Raw genomic sequence first — 15489 nt, 5'->3', positions numbered from 1 at the left:
GTTATAGAGTTAATATATTTGGGAAATATCATTAAAATTAAATGTGTTGTGTGTAGGAATAAATTATTCTTTTTATCTTCCATGGTATTTGAATCTGTATAATAACTTTTTGAAGATATGATTTTTAAATGATGAAATTTAGTAACAGCATTTCAATATAAACTGTTTATTATTTTGTGTGAAATATAATTGTCTCTTGCTATTGTATCAAATATTGGGAGGGCACTTTAGTAAAAATGATTTGATATCAATATATACAAATTTAAATATGAAACTGCACAAAGATAAATTATTTTCCATCATCTGGAATTTTAATAATGTATTATAATATTAGAATATTAAGTTTTAGAAGTCTTCATATAAACACTTGTGAAAATCTCAGTTCCCCAGTTTCTTTACTGTTGCTATCATTTCTCTCTCACCCTCTCTCTCCCTCTCCCTCTCCACCTCTCTCCTTCTCTCCCTCCTCCTCTCCCCCCTCTACCCCTTCTCTTTATGTATATATGGTTTACCATTCATGCTCACATAAAAAAAAAATACATGATTGGTTATCCACACACACTGCTTCAAGATTATAAATGTTAGAACTTCCACCATCAATTGTCCCCACCAATTTAGCCTAAGATTTCAGCGCAATTTAATGCATCCAACTTTACATGCAAAAACACATACACAGTAACATATAAGTCTAAGATTTGCTGCTCACTCAATCCCATCCTTCTACTCCACTGCCCACATATCTACCCTGCATTCCCATATCCAAACTCTACTTTGCAGGCAGTTACCTCTTATTTTGCTAATGTAACTCTGGTTTTGGGAAATGTTTGGGGGACTATCACGATCAAGCTATTGACCTGATCATTTACAGTTATCATAAAAGATCCTCTTTTCGTCACAAGTAACTATTTGGTCATGAAAAGGATCATTGGTGTTTAGCAGAAAGAGCATTGAGCACACTTCAAAACACCAAACTTTTTGATTTTCATTGAGCTCATACAGTACCCATTTATAGAGCTTTTTCAACTTGCCAATCTTCTGCAGATTGTGTGAGACCATTGCAATACTGACACCAAGTGCCTGAGACATTTCTCTAACACTTTGACGTGGGTTTTGTTCAACAATTGCTTTCAATTGTTCATTGTCAAGACTGCATGGCTATCCTCTACTTTCTTCATCTTCAAGGCTCTCATCACCACTATGGAATTTCTGAAACCACCTTTGTACTGTGCGATTACTTGTGGACTGCTCACCCCATGCTCTGTTGATATTGGCAGCAGTTCGGCAGGCATTGTACCCAAGCTTGAACTCATGCAAGAAAAGTAAGCAAAGGTCCTTTTTTGTATTGTTCATTATTAGGAGCACCTATGCTTCAAGAATGTTTTTTGTCTGAAATAAGTAGAAAATTATTAAAGAACATACATCAATTATTAAATATGTCGAAATTCACCTAAAATATAATCAAGATACTATAATAAAATTGCATTTCAAAACACAACACCTGGAGCAGCCATTATTTTTGGAACAACCTAATATTATTATAGAATAAACCAACAGAAATTCATGTATGAAATTGATCTTTTTCCTACTTCAATTATTACATGTTTTTTTCTATTGTAATATAATATAATTGCCATTGCTGTATTAATAAATAAAATAACACACACAACTCACTTATTATTGTCATATAATAAACAAACACAAGTTCATGTATGAAATAGATATTTTTTCTACTTCAGTTATTACATAGTTTTCTCTTATAAAAATACACACATACAGGAGGAGTAAATTATATATATATAATAATACTTTGAATGTGGCACCCGAAAAACAGTAAAAGTAATTACCTGATCAACAACAGGTATTACTGCTAGTATACATACATACATACATACATACATACATACATACACACACACACACACACACACATATATATATATATATCATCATCATCATCATCATCATCATCATCGTTTAACATCCGCTTTCCATGCTTCCTTGCTAGCATGGGTTGGATGATTTTGACTGAGGGCTGGAAAACCAGATGGCTGCACCAGGCTCCAATCTTGATTTGGCAGAGTTTCTACAGCTGGATTCCCTTCCTAACGCCAACCACTCCGAGAGTGTAGTGGATGCTTTTTACATGCCATCGGCATGGGGGCCAGTCGGGCGGTACTGGCAATGACCTCGCTTGAATCTTTTTACACGTGCCAGTGAAGCGACGTTGGTAACGATCTCACTCGAATGGTGCCCTTTTACGTGCCACGGGGATGGAAGCCAGTTGGCTGCTCTGGCAACGATCACACTTGGATGGTGCTCTTGGCACTCGACTAGCACAGGCATAAATGCAAGTAAGGCGACGCTGGTAATGATCATACTTGAATAGCCGCTCTGTCAATGATCACACTTGTATGGTGCTCTTTGCACCCCACTAGCACAGATGCCAGTCATCAAATTGATTTTGATTTCACTTGCCTCAACAGGTCTTCACAAGCAGAGTTTAGTGACCAAAGAAGGAAAAGGTATGCATAAACGGGCTGGTTATGCTCCTGGCATAGGCCACGGGTTATGGTCTCATTGGCTTGCCGGGTCTTCTCGAGCACAGTATATTTCCAAAAGTCTCAGTCGCTAGTCATTTCCTTGGTGAGACCTAATGTTCGAAGGTCGTGCTTCACCACTTCATCCCAGGTCTTCCTGGGTCTACCTCTTCCACAGGTTCCCTCAACCGCTAGGGTGTGGCACTTTTTCACACAGCTATCCTCATCCATTCTCGCCACATAACCATACCAGCGCAGTCGTCTCTCTTGCACACCATATCTAATGCTTATATATATATATATAATCATCATCATCATCATTTAACGTTTGCTTTCCATGCTAGCATGGGTTGGACGATTTGACTGAGGACTGGTGAACCAGATGGCTGCACCAGGCTCCAATCTGATCTGGTAGAGATTCTACAGCTGGATGCCCTTCCTAACGCCAACCACTATATATATAGGGTAAGAATGAGTTTGAAAAAGGTTAGGGAGCTTCTATTGTTGCTAGTAACCAAAGGTTTTCCCCTCAGAGTGAAGGGTAGATTGTATGATGCTTGTGTTAGAACTGTAATGCTGTACGGTAGTGAGACATAGATCTTGAATGGAAAGAAGGTGAAAAAAACTGGAAAGAAATAAAGCTAGCATATTCCAAATGTGTTGAGAGAATATCTAGGCATAAGAGGAATTAGATGTAGTATGCAATTGAGAAGACTGTGCAGGTATGGATATGTGATGTATATGGATGAGGACAGCTGCATAAAGAAGTTCTAATCACTTAATGTTGATGGAGTTTGTTGAAGAGTGTGACCTAGGAAGACACGAAGTGAAGTACTGAAGGAAGATCTCAGGATCTTGAACCTCAAAGAGGGGATGACAAGGGACTAGCTTGACTGATAATATGTGGTTCTTGAGAAGACCTGCTCATTTGATGAAACATCATTCTGAAAGTACAATGTGTATATATGCACAACTGGTTCCTTACATAATTTCCTTCTCAAGACCCCTCCCCCCATCAATCATCATCTTACTAACTGCAGTATCCTTCTGCTGTAATTCAATGTGAGTAAAACCGCACACTTTTCCCTGATACCACTTATCATTCTCACTACTCAGAACCATTTTAGCTGATATTTATCCTTCATTCTCAATACTGTCTTCATCTACATTCTATATTGATCATCATCTTGAGTCATCAAATTATCTTTCCTTCTCCACTACCATACATCTTTCACTCTCCCCATGTACTACACCTGCCTCTCCCTCCACACTCTCACAACCTAGCCCATGACTAGTCATCTCTCTCTCCCCCAACTTATGTGTCATTGGCCAACACTGCTTCCTATTCTGACTCCAAACAAAGTGAGCACACACACACATTCAAATTGATACACATCACAATTTTTTTTTAAATTTCAAGTTCCATTTTGTAGATATATGTGATATGTGTCAGTATGTATGTGCGCGAGCCTGTCAATTTTTTTCCATATTAAGTTCCAATATCATCACAATCTACACACTCTGAAAGGTATTTGTAGAAAATTTAATAAGAAAATATCCAATTTTCTGAAAGTTAAGAGGAAACAAATGTTACTTTCTCTCCTCAATCACTGAAAAATGTTTTCATAAATTCCAATGTAATTGGAATCTACACCATCTAAAAGGCATTTGTAGAATTTTTCATTAAAAAAATCTATTTTTCTGGAAATTATGAGGAAAGAAAGTGGCAGGGCACTCGCCAACTCTACACCTGATTTTCTCCCCTCCATACACACACAAGCATGTATCTGACTCATACACTGTTCACTTTCCAAACATTTGTATATTACTGCATATGCTTTATATGCACTTTTGACAAGTTGTGGTGCACCTAAGCACTGTATACAATAATCTCATTATTATTATTTCTCATTATTATATGTGTGTTGGTATGCCAAGTAATGAAATTAATTCTTAGTAGAATGCTGGCAAAGCATGCAACATTTTAGAGTTATTCAAAATGCAATGGTTGCCAAGTAGAAATTCATATGACAGGTTACTTGTGTTCATGCATGTGTATAAACTGTTGTCCAATCATGAATACTTCCTTCTGGCCAAAGTCAGGATAAAACAGGTTACAGTGTATCATTGTGCATACATTACTGGAAGTCCATAATGAACATGTATTTTTTAATTTTTTAAAATTATGTCACACATAAATACATACATATATACACAGATTGCTTGTCAGTTGTTTGACCTTAACCAGTTAAGCATGTCTCTTAATGGCTGACGATATGTGCATCTTTGATCATGAGCAGAAGTAGTGAGAGAGCATCATAGCTATGTGTTGAGAGAAATTCTTTGGGGTTTGGATAATTTCCCTTTGGAAAAATTGGTGTTTCATATAACATCCTCAAACAACCCTTATTCAAGGACCTTTGAGTAGGATGGGCTACTTGATCAGAAGAAAATTCTAACTGGGCCCCACCTGCAAGGTCATGCACTGTTTATCTTGATATGAGACCACCATGTCGTGCATATATGGTTGTGATGCATGTGCCTGGTGTATCCTAATCAGATGAGTAGTCATGTTGGGTATACCTGGCTTTATGTATTTTCCCCAGTATCACTTTGATGGCATACACTGCTTTCTCATACATGCATGCATTCATACATATTTATATATCATCATCATCATCATCATCGTTTAACGTCTGCTTTCCATGCTAGCATGGGTTGGATGGTTCAACTGGGGTCTGGGAAGCCCGAAGGCTGCACCAGGCCAGTCAGATCTGGCGATGTTTCTACAGCTGGATGCCCTTCCTAATGCCAACCACTCCGTGAGTGTAGTGGGTGCTTTTTATGTGCCACCGACACAGGTGCCAGACGAGGCTGGCGAACGGCCACGCTCGGATAGTGTTTTTTATGTGCCACTGGCACAGAGGCCAGGCGAGGCTGGCACGGCCACGATCAGATGGTGTTTGTTACATGCCACCAGCACAGAAGCCAGTCGATGCGGTGCTGGCTACGGCCACGTTCGGATGGTTCTCTTATGTGCCACCAGCACTGGTACCACAAACTACAAATTCCATTGATGTGGATCGATTTTGAATTTGATTTAATTCTTTGATTTTGATTTTCACTTGCCTCAACAGGTCTTCACAAGAAGAGTTATGTGTCCCAAGAAGGAAGGTATGCATAGGTGGACTGACTACATCCCAGGTAGGGGCCATGGGTTATGGCCTCACTTGTCCTACCGGGTCTTCTCAAGCATACTTCCAAAGGTCTCGGTCTCTGGTCATTTCCTCGGTGAGACCTAAAGAGTGAAGGTCGTGTTTCACCACCTCGTCCTAGGTTTTCCTGGGTCTACCTCTTCCACAGGTTCCCTCAACCACCATGGTGTGGCACTTTTTCACACAACTATCTTCATCCATTCTTACCACGTGTCCATACCAGCGTAGACGTCTCTCTTGCACACCACATCTGATGCTTCTTAGGTTCAACTTTTCTCTCAAGGCATTTACACTCTGTTGGGTATGAACACTGATATATATTAAAATGGAAAAGTTATCAGAAAAGCCATTTCTATAAATTTTCCCAAATATATGTGACTGTGTAGTTAGAAGCTTGCATCTCAACCACATGGTTCTGGGTTCAGTTCCACATTGGGCAAGTGTCTTCTACTATAGCCTCAAGCCCACCAAAGCCTTGTGAGTGAAATTGGTAGATGGAAACTGAAAGAAGCTGTCATATATATATATATATATATATATATATATCAAGGATTAGAATCAAAGGGCCTTTGAGTCAACCTAGCTTGAACCAAAGTCTTAATAAGTAGGAAGGCAGGCAAACCACAAATCCCTTCAGGTAGATGGCCCTGCTTGATCCGTAGTAGAAACATAGGTAGAAATACTATAAGATGTACCCAGTGTAAGCTATGGACGCATAAGAGGTGCAGCAATACCAAAGGAAGGCTAACTGGGAAGATAGTTTTTGTATGTGGCAGATGCTCAGGAGCAATAAACACTGAAAATGTGCAGAGAACAAAATCTGTCACATTCCAGGGAGAAAAACTAGAAGTAGTTGATAACTTCCGTTACCTAGGTGACCAAGTCAGTTGCGGGGGAGGGTGTGCTGAAAGTGTAGCTGCTAGAATAAGAATAGCCTGGGCAAAGTTCAGAGAGCTCTTACCTCTGCTGGTGACAAAGGGCCTCTCTCTCAGAGTAAAAAGTAGACTGTATGACGCATGTGTATGAACAGCCATGCTACATAGCAGTAAAACATGGGCCATGACTGCTGAGGACATGCATCAGCTCACAAGGAATGAAGGCAGTATGATCTGATGGATGTGTAATGTCAGTGTGCATACTCGACAGAGTGTAAGTAGCTTGAGAGAAAAGTTGGACCTAAGAAGCATTGGTATGGTCATGTGGCGAGAATGGATGAGGATAGCTGTGTGAAAAAATGCCAAACGCTAGCGGTTGAGGGAACCTGTGGAAGAGGTAGACCTAAGAAGACCTGGGATGAAGTGGTGAAGCACGACCTTTGAACTTTAGGCCTCACTGAGGAAATGACTAGTGACTGAGACTTTTGGAAAAATGCTATGCTTGAGAAGACCCTGCAAGCCAAATGAGACAGTCTCATGACCTATATATATATGTATATGTATATAATACATATATATATATATATGTATGTGTATATAATATATATATATATATACATATATATATATACATATAAATATAATATATATATAATATATATACATATATATATAATATATACATATATATAATATATACATATATATATATATATATATATATATATATATATATATATATATATATATATATATATATATATATAAGTATGTATATATATCATATATATATGTTATATATTCTTTTATTTTTTTATTTGTTTCAGTCATTTGACTGCGGCTATGCTGGAGCACTGCCTTTAGTTGAACAAATCGACCCCTTGACTTAATCTTTGTAAGCCTAGTACTTATTCTATCGGTTCTCTTTTGTTGAATGTAAACAGGGATGTAAACACACTAGCATTGGTTGTCAAGTGATGTTGGGAGGACAAATACAGACACACAAATACACACACACACACACACACACACACACACACACACACACACACACACACACACACACACACACACATATACGACAGGCTTCTTTCTGTTTCCGTCTACTAAATCCACTCACATGTGGTTGGTAAGCAAGCTACTTACCACACAGCCACTCCGCGCCTATGTATGTATACTCTTTACTCTTTTATTTGTTTCAGTCATTTGTCTGTGGCAATGCTGGAGCACCACCTTTAGTCATGCAAATCAACCCCAGTACTTATTTTATCAGCTCTTTTATCGGCTCTTTTACTGAACTGCTATGTTATGGGGATGTAAACACACCAGATTTCAGTTGTCAAGCGATGTTGGTGGGACAAACACAGACACACAAACATATACACACACATACATATACATATATATGACGGGCTTCTTTCAATTTCCATCTACCAAATCCTCTCACAAGGATTGGTTGGCCCAAGGCTATAGTAGAAGACACTTGCCCAAGGTGCTATGCAGTGGGACTGAACCTGGAACCACGTGGTTTGTAAGTAAGCTACTTCCAACACAGCCACTCCTATGCCTATATATCATATATAGGCAGGTAATGATCACACTTGAATGGTGCTTTTTACGTGTCACAAGCACTGAAGCCAGTTTGTTGCTCTGGCAATGATCACACTCGGATGGCACTCTTAGCACCCCACTAGCACGGATGCCAGTCATCGAATTTGATTTCGATTTTGATTTCGATTTCACTTGCCTCAACAGGTCTTTGCAAGCAGAGTTTAGTGTCCAATGAAGGAAACGTATGCATTATATAAGTGGGCTGGTTACATCCCTGGCATAGGCCACGAGGTTATGGTCTCACTTGACTTGCTGAGTCTTCTCAAGCACAGCATATTTCCAAAAGTCCTGGTCACTAGTCATTGTCATTGCCAGTGGGGTGGCATCATTTGAAGGCTAAAACAATGCGAAGCGCATTGTGATCACCGATGTGTAGCAACATCTAATAGCCTGGTCAGTCACGGTCACGGTGATATATATACATATTTATCATCATCATTATCATCATCGTTTAACGTCCGCTTTCCATGCTGGCATGGGTTGGACAATTTGACTGAGGTCTGGCGAACCACATGGCTGCATCAGACTCCAGTCTGATCTGGCAGAGTTTCTACAGCTGGATGCCCTTCCTAACGCCAACAGCTCCGAGAGTGTAGTGGGTGCTTTGATGTGCAGGTGGTACTGGCAACGGCCACGCTCAAATGGTGCTCTTTATGTGCCACCTGCACAGGAGCCAGTCTAGCGGCACTGGCAACGACCTTGCTTGAATGTTTTTTCGTGTGCCACCAGCACAAGTGCTGGTAAAGTGACGCAGGTAACAATCACGCTCGAATGGTATTTTTCCTGATATAAAAGTGGGAAAATGCACCAAATGACATTGTAGGTCTCTTCTTCAAGAAAGTCAGACACGATAGATATCTTTTTGTATATTATGCTTTTAGTGTAATATGTTTTACATGTTATATAATCTAAAACTGAACATTTGAAGAATTACAAATTAATCATATGTTTATGCCAATTTTTAAGGATTAATTTAAGCTCTGACAATATAAGCACAACAAATTACCAAACTGCTACTTATATAAGAGATTAAAAGATTATCACAAACTGAAATTAGATTATCATATAAAACTTGTTAAGACAGTGAATGTGTTCATTGAACTGTTAACAACAAATAAATAACAAGGTTATTTTCCTAGTTAACTCATTCAAAATGTGCATATATGTGCATATATACACAATATGTATGTATGTATGTATGTATGTATGTATGTATGTATGTATGTATGTATGTATGTATGTATGTATGTATGTATTTAATCATCACTAAGTTTGACTAAGGGTACCAAAGCACCTACATTGCAAAAAATAAGAGTTAAAATACTCTTACCGTTATAAGAAGAGCACAATATATACATATACTGACAGAAGTAACCTCTCCTGTCAGTGTATGTATATATTGCGCTCTTCTTACAACATTAAGAGTATTTTAACTCTTATTTCTTGCAATGTAGGTGCTTCAGCACCCTTAATCACATTTAGTGACGATTAAATTTTTCCTTTATGATATTACATTGTGCCTAGTTACTCTTTTACTCTTTTACTTGTTTCAGTCCTTTGACTGTGGCCATGATGGAGCACTGCCTTTAGTCAAGCAAATCGACCCCAGGATTTATTCTTTGGAAGCCTAGTACTTATTCTATTGATCTCTTTTGCTGAACCGCTAAGTTACAGGGACGTAAACACACCAGCATCGGTTGTCAAGCGATGTTGGGGGGACAAACACAGAAACACAAACATATACACACACACATACATATGTATATATATACATATATATGACAGGCTTCTTTCAGTTTTCGTCCACCAAATCCACTCACAAGGCTTTGGTCAGCCTGAGGCTATAGTAGAAGACACTTACCCAAGGTGCCACGCAGTGGAACTGAACCCAGAACCATGTGGTTGGTAAGCAAGCTACTTACCACACAGCCACTCCTACGTTTATATAAATTGTTTATATTAGTTGTTTATATTAATTTTATGTATGTAAGTATGTACATGCACACACACTCACATTTACATGTATGAGTCTGCCTGTCTGTCTGGAATAGCATGGCTTAGTGGTTATATTGCTGTACTCATGATTATAAGATTGTGGTTTTGATGCCTGGACTGGGCAAAGCATTGTGTTCTTGAGCAAAGCATTTCATTTCTCATTGCTCCAGTCCCTCACTGGTAAAAATGAGTAATCCTGTAATGGACCAGCATCACATCCAGTGAGGAATATATACACCATGGAATCTGGGAAACTGATTGTATGAGCCTATGGCTTGGGAAGGACCTTTAACCCTTTTTCAGGTGCATGTATGTTGATGTTGCCCTGCAGCTCACTGGACCATAATAAACTGTCCAATCCATGCCAGCATGGAAAATAGATGTTAAATGATGGTGATACATACATACATACATACATACATACATACATACATATATATAAATATACATACGTACAAACATACACATACACACTAACACATACACATATATACATATATATGTATATACACATATATATATACCTATATATATATATATATATATATATATATATATATATATATATATATATATATATATATATATATACATACATATATACTAATATATATATATACATACAAATATATATACATATATATATATATATATATATATATATATATATGTATATATATGCACACAAATATACATACATACATACATACACACACATACAAATAGACATACATACACTCACATGCACATACACACAGATACATCATTTAATATACACAATTTACAAAATAGCTACTAATAGTTTCATGCTTTAGTGATATATAAGCAACTGGAGATAAATGATATGCATTGAGCCTGAAAGATTGCTTTGTAGCTTTTTTCTAAATTGTGTATATTAAATGATAATCATTTCTCTCTGGATGGAGTACTTTTTTGTTTTCCTAGCTATAATGGAACTATACAGTATATATATATGTTCGTCTTATGTCTGTTTTCTATGCTAGCATGGGCTAGATCAATATATTATTGAGGCATTCTTTTTTTTACAGCTGGATGCCTTTCCTGTCACTAACCCGTACCTCTTTGAAAAGTAAGGGATTTTGTAGGGAAAATGATGACAACACACCTTATAGCTCAGTGATTTTCAGAGAAAAGCAAATACAAAATCACTTGCGCACGCGCGCACGCACACACACACGCACGCACGCACGCACGCACGCACACAAACACACACACATGCATACACACACGCATACACGCACACACACATACTCACACTTACACATGCAAACACACACACACACACACATGTAAATACATATATATATATATATATATATATATATATGCAAATATATATTCTTTTTCTCTTTCTCTCTATTACTTGTTTCAGTCATTTGACTGTGACCATGCTGGAGCCCCGCCTTTAGTCGAGCAAATCGACCCCAGGATTTATTCTTTGTAAGTCTAGTACTTATTCCATCGGCCTCTTTTGCCCAACTGCTAAGTTACGGGGATGTAAACACACCACCATCGGTTGTCAAGTGATGTTGGGGAAACAAACACAGACTCACAAACATATACATACACATACATACATATATATATATATACTAGCAGAATTGCCCGGCGTTGCTCGGGGCTGAATTGCTTGAAAGTACTGTTAATGATTGCACTGAATTATGATGATTATTCAGGCAAATATTGATATAAGTTTACGGTGGGAGATAAGGACTTAACGATCAAACGTGTGCCATTGCATTGTTTTGGGGGAACCAAATTTCTGATGAGCATTATAGGGGCACCAACTTTAAGTTTGAGAAAGTGTGGTGGTAGTCCGGGGTGCTCAAAGGAATTGAGTACCTCTATTGGATAGTTGATGACGTCCTCTGGGTCAGGAGTTGTATTGATAGACTGATATACATAGACTTCCCCAGGAATGAGTTTTAGCATTTCATCATTAATATGGTGAACAGTTTTATTCCTCAGGGCCAGTATAGCCTTTTTGCCAATCCAATCCATATTCTGATAATTAGCTTGTAGATCTGGGAACACTGCATCTCTGAGATCAGAAGGCTTTTAACAATGGTACAAATGGAATCGATGGCAATATTACCATTTTCATCCCCTGGTATTTTGCCTTCGCCAAGTGCAAGGAGGGTGTGAGGAAAATGCTGCTGATGTGATATTACGTCGCATATGAGCACGCATATTGGTGTGAAGTTTGAGAGTTACTTCCCTTTATTAAAAAAAATATGCATTAAAATGGAAAAAAATGATGGTAAATTATTTGTAAAATCATAGACTCATCGTAGACGCGCGCTAATACCCAGAAGGGCTCGATATGAATCACGACTATAAGATACCCGGTTTTGGTTAAACTGCATCACAAAATGTGGGAGTAGTTAGGAATCTAAATCGGAGTAGACAGACACACAACCTTTCTTTTATATATAAATATTTTCGTCCTAAAAAACTTTGTATGGATTGAATGGTTACCTCTATGGAAATATATACACGCACATTATACATACATGTGTGTATAGATGAATATATAAATACATTTAAATATCTATATACACTTTTGGGCGATCTTTCTGTTTCTTAGAGATAACTTTATCCCGTCCGATTTGCTCCAAAATTTACAGGGACATGTAGAATGAGGTGACGATGCTCGTGGGCTACCTTAGAAATCCCTATCTTAAAAGGTGTGGTTGCTAGAGGCCATCTTCCTCACTCACCCTATTTCCTCCAGTACCCTTTCACTCCTCTTCATTTGACAAGCCACTACGGTTATTTAATGTAAAGTCTTCCTCAAATCACTCTCTCGCTATTTACTCTCTTCCAAGAACATTTTCACTCACTCTTATCTCTTAGCTTCCCATACATTTTACTCATGTATCTATCAGCGTGATAGACAGAAACAAATATTACATCGCCATCGCCATCGCCATCGCATTCTATTGTCTACCTGTCAACACACACACAGTGAATTACTTTTACTTTATTCGTTGCACACTGTGTGTGTGTGTGTGCGTGTGCTGTAGACCACACTAAGAGAAGCATTTGACTCATACACCACAATGTGAGTTTTCTCTAAATTTTGCTTAATTGGGGTTGAAATTTTAAAAAGTGGACCTGGCAAAACCCGATGCATTCTACTCTTAAAAATGCTAGGTAAATTGTAATTGAAGAAATCCTATATTGTAGATTTCTATAAGAGACAAAGGGAGGCAGATAAAATCTGCCTTTTATAATAAGATATATATATATATATATATATATATAATCGAAATCGATCAATGGAAATTGCAGATGTGTTACCAGTGCCGGTGGCATGTTGAAACTCTACTTGTGAAGACCTGTTGAGGCAAGTGAGGATCAGAATCGAAATCGATCAATGAAAATTGCAGATGTGTTACCAGTGCCGGTGGCATGTAAGAGAACCTTCCGTTTCGTGACCATTGCCAGCACCGCCCCGACTGGCCTCGTGCCGATGGCACGTAAAAAGCACCATCCGTTCGTATCCGTTGCCAGCCTCGCCTGGCCCTCGTGCCAGTGGCACATAAAAAGCACCATCCGTTCGTGGCCGTTTGCCAGCTCTGTCTGGCACCTGTGCGGGTGGCATGTAAAAAGCACCCACTACACTCACGGAGTGGTTGGCGTTAGGAAGGGCATCCAGCCGTAGAAACACTGCCAGATTTGACTGGGCCTGATGAAGCCTTCTGGCTTCACAGACCCCAGTAGAACCGTCCAACCCATGCTAGCATGGAAAACGGATGCTAAACGATGATGATGATGATGATGATGATATATATACACACATATATACGACAGGCTTCTTTTAGTTTCTGTCTACCAAATCCACTCACAAGGCTTTGGTCGACCCAAGGCTATTGAAGAAGACACTTGCCCAAGGTGCCATGCATTGGGAATGAACCCGGAACCATGTGGTTGGTAAGCAAGCTACTTACCACAAAGCCACGTGTAAATATATATTTCCCTATTCATGCACCCTCAGCAATGTTCTACCATTCCATTTATATTCGCATCCTGTACCTTGAGAGTATGTCCTGGCACGTTCCCACCTTCTCTCTTGCTCTCTCCCACCTTTGCTCTCTTACTTTCACTCTCTCTCTTTCTCGCTCAATTTCTTTCTTTCTCTTGTTCTCTCCCTTTGACTGGGGTAACCATGTATCTCCTCTACAGCAAGACACCTGTTTCTGTACCTCAATCATTCTCGTACTTCTCATCATCTGGCACAAAACTACCTCCTCCAATACCCTGTCTCCCTCTCAAAGGATCTTCATCTTGCAAGTGTTATGGGTGCCACGTAAAAAAGCACCCATTACACTCTGTAAGGTGGTTGGCATTTAGAAGGGTATCCAGCTGTAAAACTGCCAAAACAGACAACGGAGCTTGGTGTAGTCTTCTGGTTTGTCAACTCCAGTCAACCCATCTAACTCATGCCAGCATGGAAAATGGATGTTAAATGATGATGATGATGATGATGGATGATATATATATATATATATATATATGTGCTATGCAGTGGAACTGAACCTGAAACCATTGGCTGTACAGTTTGGAAGCAAACTTCTTAATCATATAACCATGCCCGCACTTATATACTTACATATGTACGAACATACATACATACGTACCTACATATATGTCTACATACATACATATATGGAGATTGCTCTATCTTCACATCTCCTTATGCTTCCTTGTCAATAGCATTTCTGACATTCTGTCCTTGACCTCTCAGATGACTATTCAGTCCAGCTGCAGATTTGCTTGGTTTGAAGTACAGGCAACAGACAAAAGTTATTGCCACTCTTCCATTACCACAGGACTTTCAGTTGATGGATTGACAATTAAGGTCACTATAAAGAAACATCTGTACATCATTAGATTATAATGATAAACACTTGTATAATTCAAGTATGTACGTATTCACAAACACACAAACACACAAACATACATAACTACATATTTACATGCATGTGTGTGTATGTATGTATGTGTGTGTGTAGATTACAATAAGCAATATATTTTGTTGGACTAACAGTTATGTTCACTTTTCATGCTTAGCTTTGAGTTTTGAGTTCTTTATTTTAAGTGACCAGTCACAGCTTCTTTGAACTGGTCGGTCACTCTCTTGAATATATATATATATATATATATATATATGTATATATGTATATGATATATACATGCACGTACAGACAGACACATGCATGCATGTGTGCA

At 38.5% G+C, this 15489-nt stretch overlaps 1 long non-coding RNA gene across 1 annotated transcript in view; it reads left to right on the top strand.

Moving 5' to 3' along the window:
* Positions 1–986: 986 nt before the first annotated feature.
* Positions 987–15489, top strand: part of LOC115211880 — a 53145-nt gene continuing 38642 nt past the window's right edge. Inside the window, exon 1 of the long non-coding RNA XR_004999403.1 lies at positions 987–1319. This is a non-coding gene — a long non-coding RNA (uncharacterized LOC115211880). The remainder of the gene's footprint in view (positions 1320–15489) is intronic.

This window comes from Octopus sinensis, linkage group LG5 (genome assembly GCF_006345805.1).
Source record: "Octopus sinensis linkage group LG5, ASM634580v1, whole genome shotgun sequence".
NCBI lineage: Eukaryota > Metazoa > Mollusca > Cephalopoda > Octopoda > Octopodidae > Octopus > Octopus sinensis.
The sequence above is the reverse complement of the archived record's forward strand: the minus strand, read 5'-3'. Positions and strand labels throughout refer to the sequence as shown.